The 13,347-nt window shown below is 55.4% G+C and overlaps 1 protein-coding gene across 6 annotated transcripts in view; it reads left to right on the top strand.

Annotated features, from left to right (window-relative positions):
- GRM4 (glutamate metabotropic receptor 4) overlaps positions 1-13,347 on the top strand; it is a 119,436-nt gene that overhangs the window by 68,764 nt on the left and 37,325 nt on the right. The window lies entirely within an intron of this gene.

Consider the following 13,347-nt stretch of genomic DNA (forward strand, 5'->3'; position numbering starts at 1 on the left):
TGGGCTGACTGGAAGAAGTTAATGAGAAAACATGTGAGTACTGAATGAACATTGAGGGGCTATGGAATAATGGAGGAGTGTGTGTGTGTGCGTGTGTGCATGAAAGAGACAGATTGGAGACCGAGGACGGGGCAGGGAGTGAGTGGGGGAAGACAAGAGATGAAGGCAAAGGGACAGGAGCTGGAGAAGGGGCCAAGAGACCTTCTGGATGATAGGCCAGCTCATAATTTATTTGCTCATTTATTCATTTATTTATTCATTCTTCATTCCTCAGTATCTGTCGTCTATTTCATAGATGGGTGTCAGCTCCATGAGGGCAGGATTCTTGTCTGTCCTATTAATGGCTACACCAACAGCATCTAGGACAGCACCTGGAACTGGGAAGTGTTCAGTAAATTGCTGCTGAATCAGTGAGTGCCCTGTGACCAGCAGTGGCCATCTCCCTGGAGTTCAGAGGCTGGAGGGTGCAGAGGCAGCTAATCCAGTCATTTCCATTCCTGTGCTAAGTGCAGTGGTGGAGACATTGGGTCGTTGTACACACCCAAGGCAGGAGCCTGGGGACACCCGCAAAGGCTTCCTAGAGGAGTGGGCCATGAGCCGAATCATCAGGAATGAAGGGCCCTAACTTGAGGAAGGAGTGGCCTGGGGAGGAGAACTGGATGCAAAGGCAGAGATAAAAGTCAGAGCGAAGGCCTGGAGAGAGGGAAACCCTGGGGTGTGATGGGACTACAGGTGCTGTCAGAAGTGTGGAGTGATGGGAGACGAGGCTACAGGGCCAGGCCTGGGTTGGGGGAGGCAAAAGCCACTGAAGGTGTGAGGGAGGGGAGTGACGGGGTGGGACTGGGGTTTTGGTGGAGAGCTGAGGGGCCAGGTGGGCAGGCTGTGGTTTACGTGCAGGCGTTGGGCTCTGGGGGCGCACAGTGGGTTGGGCCTGAGGGGTCAGCTGGCTGCAGCCAGGTGAGGCTGAACCTGCCTCAGGGGCACTGAGCCAGCCTGGAGAGGGTCTGGGGCAGCATCTGTGTGAGTGGCACATGCTGCACTGCCTTAGGCAGATCACTGCCCATTGCTGCACCCTGGTTTAGATCGGAAAGGAGCATCTGGTGTGCAGAAGGGCCCGCTGAGCACCCCTCCCTAGCTCCCTCCACCGAGATGCCCTCCTGAGGTTGCTCAAGGCTGTTCCCAGGATCCAGGCCTGGGGCACCCCCTCTGTCCCTCCCAGATCTGGCCAAGCAGGCCCCCATGCAGTGGGGTCCCAAGGCTTTCCCTGAAAAAGAAGGGAGAGCCTTTGAGGCAGTGTTTTAGGTGGGGTGAGCATATACCTGGGCCTCAGCTCCTGACCTTTGCCCATCAGCTCCCACTAACCCAAGTCCCAGGTAGCCCAGTGCTCTAAGAAGCCTCTCAGAGTACACTGGGCCAGGCCGGCATCCACTGTCCTCCTCACTGCGGGAGACTGCCACCCTGCTACTGTCCCTCACCAAGGCTGATTAAGGAAGTACCCTCCCATGCTCCATCTGGGTCTCCCTGCCCAGGCATGGGGTAGCAGGCCCATTTTCTGGCTGAAGAAGCTGAGGCCTGGTGGGGTAAATGGATTGCCCAGGACATCCAGTGCCAGATTGGCCCCAGCCCCCAGCTCTCTGCATGTCCTGCTCTGCCATTGAGAGGGTCAGCTTGGTGGAGCCAGAGCTGTGCTCTTTGCCATCCCCCCACTGTCCTGGCCTGCAGAGGAGGGGGCTGTGGGCTGGTGCTGGAGAGCATCCAGGAGGACTTCTTTAACCAGTGCCTGCTGGTGGCGGGTTGGGGGTGCCGAGCCCGCCGCCGGCAGGGAGACATGCTTGGCCTGCCTGGGTAATTACATCTCAACATTTCATTTTGCTTGTCAGTTTCTACTTTCTGGGGATGTGGGCTCCTAAATATTTCATCCTGGTCTGCAGCTCCCTGTTCCTCTCCGGCCAAACCACAGGCCTGTCTGTTGGCCCCTAACCCTGGCCCATCCCTGCCTGACTGAGCCTTGGTTCCTGCTGTGGGGTGGAGCTGGCCAGAGGTCATCTTCTCCATGCCCCTGCCCCACACAGGGTCTCCACCACCAGCCCAGTGCTGGCTCCTCTTCCCGAGGGGTCTGTGATGAAGAGGCCAGGAGGACAACATTGTTGGGAAGTAGGTTCAGTTCAACCAACATTGACTGAGCACCTACTGTGTGTCTAGCACTCTCCTGGAAACTGGTGAGTTAGAAATGAGAAAACACAGCCTCCCCTTGAAGGGGCTTATGGGCAGTGACGGAAACTGACAATAATATTATAATAATAGGAAATACCAAGTACTTAACGTGCCAGGCACTGTTATATGCACCTTACATTTATTAACTCACTTATTTGTCACACTCTGTTATAAGGAGATGAGACCCCGAAAGGTAAGTAACTTGTCTGAAGTCACAGCTAAGAAATGGCAGAGCTGGGATCTGAACCCGGCAGCCTGACTCCAGCCCTCATGCCCTGAGCATGAGAGGAAGGATCTGGCTTGTTTTGTGGGGAAAGAGGAGGATAAACTGAGCCCCTTGGTGGGGTTAGGCAGGTGGTGAAGCAGGAAGGGTATTTCTGGCCGAGGGACCAGCAAAGGCTAAAGGGTGGGAAAATGTGAACGGAGAAAGTGGTCCCACTATGGCAGAGTGTGGGCTGTAAGGCTGGGCACGGGCTGGGGAGCTGTTATGTGGCCTCACCCCCAGGTGTGTCACTGGAGCGGGGCTCTTGTTCTGTAAGCGGCTCCTTGGCAGAGGACTCTTGAGCTAACACTCAGTAGTCCTGCGTTGGCTACCAGCTGGCTCCTGCCTCGTGTAAGCCTTGGGCAGATTCTCTGTCCTCCCTGAACCAAATCTGAGAATGGGTGTGATTCCTTCAGGAGAGGAACACAGGGCATTGCCACTGAGAGCAGTGGGGAAGATGAGGCCTGGGGGGATGGGCTGTGTCAGGGGTCTCCTGGGGAGGCTTGGGGTGGGGTGGGCTAGGAACCAGCCATCTCTCTGGCCCTGTCCCCCTCAGGCCCCTCCCGCTGCCACCTGCCTCCAAGTGCTGTAGCTTCCCTTCCTATTTTTTTCCTGCCTTTCTTGCTGCAAAGGTGTTTTGCCTAAATGGGTTTGTGTTAAGATATTAGATCGATCACTCAGCAAATTTCCCTCTGCTCAGAGCTGAGCACCATGAATAATGCAGCTCTGAACAGCACTGCCACTGCCTAGCAGCCTCCGGGGAGGGGCCCTGCAGCACTTAGCTCAGGGGCTCTGAGCCCCACAGTTGCCCTGACTGGTCCCTCAAAGCCTGAGCCTCCTTCCCCAAAATGCCCTGTCCACAGGTGATCCTTTTAATTCTCAAACAGCCCCACATGCTAGGGGAGGGGGTTGGGGTAATGCCATCCCGTTTTATAGATGCAGAAAAGGAGGTTCAGAGACGTTGGGCAAAGTGGCTTTTATCACAAAGCAAGTAAGTGATTGAGACGGGACACGGGCCCTGCTTGTGTCCGGGCTGAGTCACACCAGGCCAGATCTTGATTGCCTGCACCCCCTGTACCCTGGATCCAGCCCAGTTTTCCACTGGGGCAGGGCTAGGTGTGAGTGGAAGGCCTGGTGGCAGAGGGAGATTTCAGGGGAAGGACAGGACTTGGCCTCAGTGGGGGCCTGCTGAGGCTGCTCGGTGAGTAGTTATTGGATGACACAGGTGCTGTGCCCCTCTATCCAGTCACTAACCGCCCCCACCCCCGACTAGCCCACTCCTGAACCGGTGGCAAAGGGGAGGTGTTAATGGTGCCAAGCTGTGGTCAGGCTGGCCTGGTGGCTCCATGGAGGTGTGGACACGTGACCTGTGCACCGGTATGCACAGCTTGTGGCTGTGTGACTATGCGTAGGATGTGACTGTGGGAGGTTGGGTGTGGTGAGCATGGCTGTGTGAGGCACTGTGGTTACTGTGTGAGCTTGTGTGGCTGTGGTTGTGGGGTTGTATGTGTGTGGGGGTGGTGGACTGTGCATTTGTGCCTGTGTGTGGCCACGTGCATGTCTTGGTGGCTATGAAGCTATGCGGGATTGTTCCTGGGTTCATGCCCATGATGGGCTGGCTGAGTGTCTCCATGTGAGGGCTTATGGCTGTGTGATTGTGTGAGGTTGTGGTGGTGTGTAGTACGTGATCCCGGAGGGCTTGTGTTGCTATGTGTATGTTTGGGGGACTTGGAGTGGTGGTGCAGAGGTGCTGAGATGGTCAGGGATGGAAGCATGTGTACTGTGCCCTGGACAGTCCCTGGGCCTCTAAGCCATGGCCCTGGGTTCTTCCCAGAATCCTGTCCCCAGGGACAGTTTCTCATCCCTGTCCTCCCAGCTCCTGTCCTTCTGCTCGAGTAGCCCTGACTCCCCAGAGGAATTGGCCCCAAGGTGCCAAGGCCATCACTGACCCCACTGAATCTGACCCTCGCTCCAGATCCACCAGGTGGAGTTTAAGTCCTTGCTCATTTTGCCAATGTAAAGCTTGATGCTGAGAGAGGCTAAGTAACTTGTCCAAAGTCATACAGCCAGGAAACAGTGAAGCCAGCACCCTCATCCTCAGGCAGGAGGGACAGGGAAGCTGAACATAGCTGCAATTTCATGCTTTGCACAAATCTTTGATGAAATACATTAGGGAGACACCTCCAGGCAGGAAATCTTGGTGGCTGTCTTCCCCCTCACTGTCCCTTGGTCTCTGAGTCTTCCTGGCTCCAGTCAAATCTCTCTCAGAGGGCCCCCTGCCTCCAGTGGGCTGGGGTTGCCCTGGCTACAGCAGGAGGGTGAAATTCTTTCATGCCCTTCTCTACTGGTCCAGCTGTGTTCAGACCCTGGGCCCTTGAGGACTTGCCAGTTGCATGGCTATCGTATACTTTTCTCCATTTGTTGTTCCTTTATATGCATATGTCCTGAGTGCTCATAGCAAGGAATTTGCATCCTGATGGAGAAGGAAAATTCTAAAAGCAGGCAGGACTGAGAGAGATGTCCAGGTGTGCTTAATGCCCAGCCCACATGTGTGCATGAAGCTCACAAGTGAGTCCTACAAGGGCAGACACAGTGCATGGGTTATTTTTGTAGACCAGAGCCTGGCATGAAGTAGGTGCCAGTCACAAAGTGGGTGCCCAGCACCTGTGCACACAGACATCTATCATTCGGTGTGACCAGGTGGTTGCTCAGAGGGGAAGTCACAGGGGCTGCAGGGCTCAGGAGTCTCCTAAAGGAGGTGGGAGGGTTTGAGCAGGTGCAGGTAATGACCTGGGATTCCAGGAGAGCCTCTGCCCATGCTGGTGCTAGCAGGTCCTGCCATGCTGCCCGGTCCATCCCTGCCAGCCAGGCCCTCCAGGGCTCATTCACCCAGGATTTGTGGGTCACTGCCTGTCCTGAGCAGGTCAGCCTGCATGCTGAGCAGAAAGGCAGACACCAAGGAGAGAATCGAGGCCCAGTGGGGAAAAGGCTGCAATGGAGAGCCCACGGGTCACTCACGAGCCCCATCTGGGGGCACTCCTGGCTGAGGAGCAGCCTCTGCAAAGGACTGTTGGGGAAGCAGATGTGGTTGGAAGGCAGATTCTGGTAGGGGCCAGGGTGCGGCTGGATGTTGCAGACCTGAGGAGGAGATGTAGGCCTTGAGTGTCACACACACACACACACACACACATAGAGAGTCACTGAGGGTTGTAGGCAGGGAGCCATGTGTCAGGCGGAGTTGTACTTCAGAGAGAGGTTGAAGTAGAGACTGGCTGGTGGGGAGTAGAACTGGGAGCATGGCTGTGAACCAGAGCCCTCAAGCACCAGGCCCCAAGCTCCCTGTGGAGGCTGAGACCCAGCTGGAGCCAGAGCTAGTTAGGGGCCAGGCCCACCCCTCACTGTCCCCCGTTGCCCTGCTCACCTGGAATGGCTGTAGGTTAGGGGCTCAGGCCTGGGCACCTTCGTGACCTCGGAACACCCTTCCAGCCCCTTCTTGGAGTCTGCTACACAGCTCCATCTACTACGACAAGGGCTTCCCTCCCAGTTGAAAACCGAAGTAGCACCATGTTAGTCACTGACCCCGCTGAGTTAGCTCCCTTTCCTGAGAGCAGATCCCGGCCAGCCTGGCTTTGGACTGGGAAGAAAGGAGGACAGTGTGTGTGTGCACGCGCATGCGTGTGTGTGTGTGTGTGTGTGTGTGTGTCTCCAGGGTAACTCCCAGCCTCCCTCATGCCTTCCCCCCACTCTCTGCCTAGGGTAGCCTGGGGGGCCCCCCTTAGGTGGTACAACTCCCCCTTTTCCCTCCATATTGCAATTTCCTGCCTTCACATTTTGCCATAATGTAGATTTTTCCACTTGATTTCCTAGGATTTGTCTTTTCATTGTTTTTCTCCCTTTTTAAATTAAAAAAGACAAAAAAAAAGGGAAAAGAGCACAGGAGCCCACTTCTCTGGGGCCTCTTGTGACTGCTCCCAGGGACTGCGACTGAGAGGCTGGATCTGCTGCACCCCCTGCATGGTTCAGCCCCCGGGGAGTTCTCCATGTCTGGAGGAGGGTTTTTCTCCCTCCTAGTCTGGAGCCCAGTGGCCGGGGTGCTGCTTGGGCAGAGTGCCAGCCCAGGGCCCTGGATGGTAGAGCAAGAGAGGGTGGGTGCTGAGTCCCCAGGAGTGTGGATGCAGTGCCCTCTCTGTCACCCTGCCCCGAGGGGCTCAGGCTTCATCTGCCCTGTTCCTTCACTCCTTGGTGGGTCCGATCCTTGCCTCAGGGCCTGTCAAGAGTAAGTCCCCTGGTAGGTGAGAGAGTGAGAGAGGGAGGGGGAGAGGGATGGTGGACATGGCTGAGAGCCCAGGGGAGGGACAGGGGAGCTCAGGTCCCCTGCCTGGCCCCTAGATGGGGTGGGCATGGGCAAAGCAGGCTGCTCTGGTGGGAGGCCTCTTCTTTCTGTCTGACCAGGGTGGGCACAGCCCAGAAGAGGGGGCACTATGAAGGCAGGGGATCTGGGTCTGCCTGGAGAGAGGGCCTGGAAGGATGGGGAGAGGATGTATTCAGGCAGGTGGAGTGCGGAGAGTCTGCTAGGGGGTTGGGGGAGGTACAGGGAAGAGGAGGAAGCTGAGCACAGATGCAGTGACCCCGAGCCTTAGTCCACTGGGGCGTCAGGAGACACCTGCAGGTGGGAACCAGCCAACAACTCCCCCTCAGAGTCCCTCAGTGCCTCTAGCTTTCCGTACTGGAGCCCTCAAACAGCTTCCGGGGTGTCTGTGCTGCTGGAGGGAGCTGGGCACAGACAATGCCAGGCAGTGGAGGACAGAAAAACGAGGTCATTTCAGCAGTGAGGGTGGGATTTACAAGTCCAGAGTGTTTTCAGTTCCTGCTCTCAGGCAGGGCAGCGCTCAGGAAAGTCAGAGCAGAGCCTATAAATCAAGCCCAGCCGGTACTGTCTGTCCTTTAGGATGAAACTGGGTGAGGAGATGATGCAGGCCCTGCCTCCTGCCTCCACATCACCCTGCTCGCTTCCTCTTCTGCCCTGCTGCCATAATGCTTTTTATCACTCCACCCTTGGTGTAAGGTACACAGGAGTAGGGCTCTGCCCTCAGTGCTGCATCCCAGCATCTAAACCATGCCAGGCACATGACAGATGCTTAGTAAACATTTGTTGACTCAATGGAGGGAATGGTAGCATGGGAGACTGGGTGTGTTGCTGAATGCCTGGTGTGTGAAGTGGGCAGAGGGCCTCGCACCCCGGGGACCTTCCTGGGCTAAGGTGCGCTCCAGCTGGCCAGGGGCATTGTGCCCTCACACTTCTCCTCAGGCTGATTCTCTCTCCTGGGCCTGCTTCCCCAACTAGACTATGAACTCTCAAGAAAGGGGTCTTATTTGCTGTCATTTCTTAAGGACAGATTGTGCCAGGAAACTGAGCAGGGCTCTTGAATGAATGAGTGAGCAAATGAGCGAATGAACACGCAGACCTGGCCCTATCCTTGGGGAGTGCCGTTGGAGGCACACACGGACTCGTAGACATCAGCGAGACCTGGAGAACACTGGGAAAGGTCACCAGACCGCAAATGGAAAGGGCACAGAGACCACCAAATACAACAGGAAACCAATATCAAATTTCGCAAGTGGAGTCTCCATGTCAGTCAAGTCAGGGCAGGTGCCTGGAGCCTGTGGGGGGGGGGGCGCAGGGTTCCAGCTCACACCAGGGGTGGGCTGGCCAGGTAAAAGCCCTCAGGGGTAGGGAGGATTTCAGGAGTTAGATGGCTGGGAGAAGGGCTGCCCCAGGCAGGCTCCCCACAGGCCCCCCTCCAGGGCACTGTGGGTGCCACTGGGCTGGGAACGGCTGAGCAGTCCCATTTCACAGATGAACAAGGGGCCGCTTGGGTGTTCCCTGGTGCGTTCTGCATAGACAGCACACATGAGCACCAGAACGCTTTCAGTATCGCCAGTGACCAAAGGTTTTGTAGGGCTTGGGTTCTAGGGCCTGCATTTATCAAGCATTTACATTTTGCCATATTTCCTCCTTTTCTTTTTTTTAAGAAATAATCTTTGTTATATGGGGTCTTTAAATCCTACATAAATGGCACAGATCATGCTGTAATTTGCTTTTTCAGTCAACTTTGTTACCAGGATTTTGTCATGCTGATACAAGAGAGCTGTTTTACTCATCTTAACTACATAATATTGTATCATACAAACACACCACAGTTTATCCATTCTTCTGTTGTAAAATACTGGGGTGATTTCCATTGTTCTGCTGTCTCAAACAGTGCTGCAGTGAACATCTTTGTGTACATCTCCTTGTGCCATGTGTGAGTTTCTCTGGGAAGGAACGTGGAAGGGGACACGCTGGCTCGTGGGCAGTCAGCCTACTCAGCTTTCCTAGACACTACCACGTGGTCTCTAAAGTGCTCCAGTGGACACCCCTCGATCACACTGTCCTGCTGTCTTGTAGCAGAGGGAGGCTTCGAGGGATGAGAGCAAGGACCAATCAGTTTTGGCAGGAGGGCTGGCACAGGGCAGGGCAGGCTTGGAGCCACCACGGTTCTGGGTGGGCTGGGCCCTCAGTGCAGGGCCTCCCGGGAGCAGGGGCTGGGAGTCTGGAATCTGAGAGAGGTGGGCCCAGGGACTCATCATGGTGCTTAATCTGGTGGCTCTCCTTACACTGTGATGGTGCAGGTGGGAAGCAGGCGGAGGGCTGGCCCGGATCTGAACCTCCTGGTGCTGTGGTGAGGGACTCATCTGGCGGTGGGCTGTGCCTGGCAGCTGTGTGCCCCTGGTAAAAACACTGCCCCCCTCTGGCCTTAGTCTCCTCAGTTTCCTGAACAGCTTGGCCAGGAGTTCTAGGTACCCCCTACCCTCATGTGCTTGGCAAGTGCTTGGGCTTCCTGCCCCTGGCCCTTGGAGTGGAGGCCTGGCTTGGTGGGCAGCAGAGCTTGCAGCTCTCCCATGGCAGTGGGGTGCTCGGCTGGGTGTGGAGTGAGGGGCTTGCCAAGGGGGACCCAAGAGGGTCAAGGGGGCCATGGGGAACCCCAGATCCCTGTGTGCCCCCTCCTCTAAGATGCTGTGCCTGGAGCCTGGGAGAGGTGGAAGGTTCCAGCCTCTGCCCAAAGATAGGGAGTGGCTTGTTCTTGCTACTCAGGTTTAATTTGATTATATTTACTATCAGTGTAAACTCATGGTTCTTATTTTATCCAATGAGAGAGACAGTGGGAGAAAGCAGTAGAGGTTTGGAAAGGACCTGGGTACTTAAATCACTTCCTGGTGGGAAGGGTGTCTCTGCAAGTACTAGCCATGGTCTCCACAGTGATGGAGCTGCAGCCACAGGGCCTGGATGTGGTAAGGCTGGTGGGCTGGGTGTGTGGCCTGGGGTCTTTCCATATGTGGGGAGGGGCAACAGGAGACGGCGGTTACCAGAGACCCAGCAACTTGCGCCTTCCCCTTCTCTGCCCAAGAGAGGCTCTGGACTAGGACCTGATGACATTCCCGCTGACCTGCTGTGTGACCTTCTGGCTACTTAGCACTGCTGAGCCTCAGTCCTCATCTGTGAGATGGGATTGTTAGCATTTGCCCCAGAGGGTACGAGGATTCATTGAGTGCCAGGCATGCAGTGGGCACTTCAGTAAGTGCTGGTGCCCCTTGAATCTCTGACTGCACAGGGGCAGTTGAGGCAGGTGCTGTGCCACTCCACTGGCACCTGGTGTCACCCCAGGAGATCCCCCAGTGAGCCAGTCCCTTATTCCCGGCTCTGGGGCCCCTGAGTGGCCTTGCTGACAACTGGACAGTGATGCAAAGGGGCTCTGTGTGCACTGGTTTCTCACCCCGAGGGCAGTGATGCCAGGGGCAGGCCATGTGCCCAGACATGCCAGGGGCCACACATGTCCCCTTGACTCCACACCCACCCCTTCCCCACATGGCTTCAGTCATGATGCACTGGACAGGCTAAAGGGGTGGACTTGAGAGCCAGATGGCCTGCTTTCTAAACCCACTCTGCCCCTGACTTTCTATGTGACCTTGGAGAGATTGCTTAACCTCTCTGTGCCTCAGTTTCCTCATCTTTGAATTGGAGATTTGCTGATACAGACCTCAGATGAGTGAATCCATGTAGGATTTGCAGAATAATACTTAACATGCAGAAGATGCTCCATAAGGGTTCACTAGTGTTACTGAGCTTTGCATAGCCCCCTCAAACCTGCTCCAGTCCCCGCCTTCTCTAGTGGTTACCAGAACATCTCACTCTGCTCAGACCATGCTCTCACCTCAAGAACTCCATGACTCATTCACATGCTAGCTGCCAGACCTGTGCGTCACCCAATTCTTCTTTAACCAGCAAAATGAAGCATGAAAGTCTTGTCTTGGGGGTCAGATAGGACCACCCCACAGAATTCTTAGGGGAACACTGCCCAGAAACCTCTCTTACTTAACCTGAGAGGTTCTCCCTGTTCAAGAACAATGACCTCCCATCCCTGCCTCCCTGCACCCTGCACGCCACGCCCCCTGGCCCCCTCCTCCCTCCTGGAGCCAGGGGGCTCATCCTTACCCCTCTCCTTAAGCCGCCTCCTCCTGTCTCCCAGATGGGGGGAGAAATGTTGCAACTGGCCCACTTTCTAACTGGAAAGGAACCATATGGAGGTTTTGGCTGGGAGCTGAACGTCTGCCTGGCCACCAATAGTGCAGGGCCAGTGCCAAGGCCTGCAGACTAGCTCCCCCTGGGTCTCTCTGTGACCTGGGACTAGAGGGCACCCAGGCCTGCCCAAGGACCCTTGCTTCTTCTCTCCCTATACCATGAGCTCTTGATAACCATGCTTTTTTCCAGTGCTTGGGACTTCTTTGGGTGTCTTAGGAGAGATCTGAGGAGCTTGGCCTGCCTGGAAGAGGCAGAAAGTCAGGGAGGTGGGTACTGGTCTGGGGGGAGGGGGCAGAGGGCCCTGACTGCCTTATCTGCTATAGAGAACCAGGGGGCCTACTTCCTGGGGACTGGGATGTGAGAGTGTGTGTGTGTCTCATGCTCCAGGCCTAGCAGGAGCCTGACACAGAGAAGCCCCCCTTCTAGTGAGTGTACCTTGTTCTCCCCAGAATGCCTCACCACCTGGCTGCTTATGCCTCTTCTCTCTAAGACTCAGCTCAGGGACACTGCCTCTGGACTGCCCTCCCTGGTCTCCACCTTCCTGCCTATGGATAGAGGCCCCTCCTTGGGTGGAGCTGGGTGTTGGCCCCACTCCCCACAGGGCTTGTGGGTGGGTTGTGTCTGCCTGCACTCTGAGCCCCTTGCAGATGAGGTCCTTACACAGAGGTGCATGGAGTCTGTGCAGAAAGAAGCCCCAGGTAGCTCTGGCATGTGTCAAAGGGCCACTTGGAGGCTCAGGGGTGCCCAGAGGTGGTAGCCAGGTGCCCAGCCAAGGTGGCTGGTTTGAGGCATTGGCTGCGTCCCAAAGGGATCCTCTTTGGGGTGGAAGTAGGCTTAGACCCTTGAGTGGGACCCAGAGGAAGGTCTTAGATAAAGGGTCTGGCCTTATTAAGAATAATCCCTCATGCTTCTCCATCAGCTGAGCCCTGACTGAGCCACGAGAGGCTCTGCGGGTCTTATGCCCTAGAGGCTCCCTACTCTGCACCCTAGAAGGGCAGGGAACTGGGTGGCTTTGGACAAGCCACTTCTCTTTTCTGAGCTTTAGTTTTCTCATCTGTCATATGTGGTGGATGATACCAACAGTGATCTACAAGCGCTTTTGTACCCAGGACATCTGGTGGGATTTAAGTACTTGAATGACACCTGTCTCCTGTCAACACTGGAGAGACACAGCAGAGCTGGGAACTGAGTGAAATCCCAAGTGCTCCTGGGTTTCTATGAGCCGCACAGCCTGAGTGTGAATTGGCCCCGTGGTGTATGACTACATCCTGGATGCTCCCACAGGCTTGGGGACTGGGCTTCTTGCAGGGAAATGGGCTTCTGTCCCCTCCTCCAGGGCTCAGCCTGGTGGGCAGTGGGCCAGAGGAGAGGCAGGAGGGCTCCCAAAGACCTGCTGACCCATTCAGAGCTCCTCCACTCACACCACCTGAAGCCCTTTCATTAGAATGGCCTTTCTGGGCTTTCTGGAGATCCCTGCTGGAGAGCTGACCACAGATAAGAAGGGGAAGTGGTGTCAAGACACCCTGCAGGACCAGGGCATATGATGGGAGCTGGGAGAGCCCCACATGGAGGGCCCTGCAAGTGTCTGGAGGGAAACCTGGGAAGATCTGGACTGTAGCTGTGGCTGGGTTTGCAGCGTCTGCCCAGGATGTGGAAGTACAAGTCAGCAGCCATGCGTGCTGCTCTTACCAAGGGGCCTGGGGAGAGGTGTGTATGGTTGTGGATATGGGGGATACTAATGGCCCAGGGTGGGTGATTTGTTCTCTCTCAGATTTATTCCTCCAAAAAAACTTATGAAGTGGCTACAATGAAAGTAACTGTTTACTAAGCACTTAACTATGTGCCATATACTATTGAATTTATATGCACTAACTCACTTAGCTTTATAACTAGAGGTAAGCAGTATTACTATCTTTATAGCTGTAGTTGAGGCACAGAGAGGTTCAGTAACTACCGTGAGGTCACCCAGCAGTAAATAGCAGAGACAAAATTTGAAAACAGGCAGTCTGGCCCCTAAACATGTTGTTGTATTGCCTCTTGCTACTAGCCTGTTTTATATAGAGAGAAACTAAGGCTCAGGGAACTTAAGTGACATGTCCAGGTCACCCAGCTGGTGAGTGAGGGAACCAAAATTAACACTGTGGCTGTTTTGACCATACAACCTGAGCCTAGAGATGGGGACCCGGGGGTTAGGCGTCAGGTTGGGGCAGCTAGGATGGCCCCCAGCCTTGGTCTCCTGGAGTGAGGATGT

Source organism: Manis pentadactyla, chromosome 16 (assembly GCF_030020395.1).
Source record: "Manis pentadactyla isolate mManPen7 chromosome 16, mManPen7.hap1, whole genome shotgun sequence".
Taxonomy (NCBI): domain Eukaryota; kingdom Metazoa; phylum Chordata; class Mammalia; order Pholidota; family Manidae; genus Manis; species Manis pentadactyla.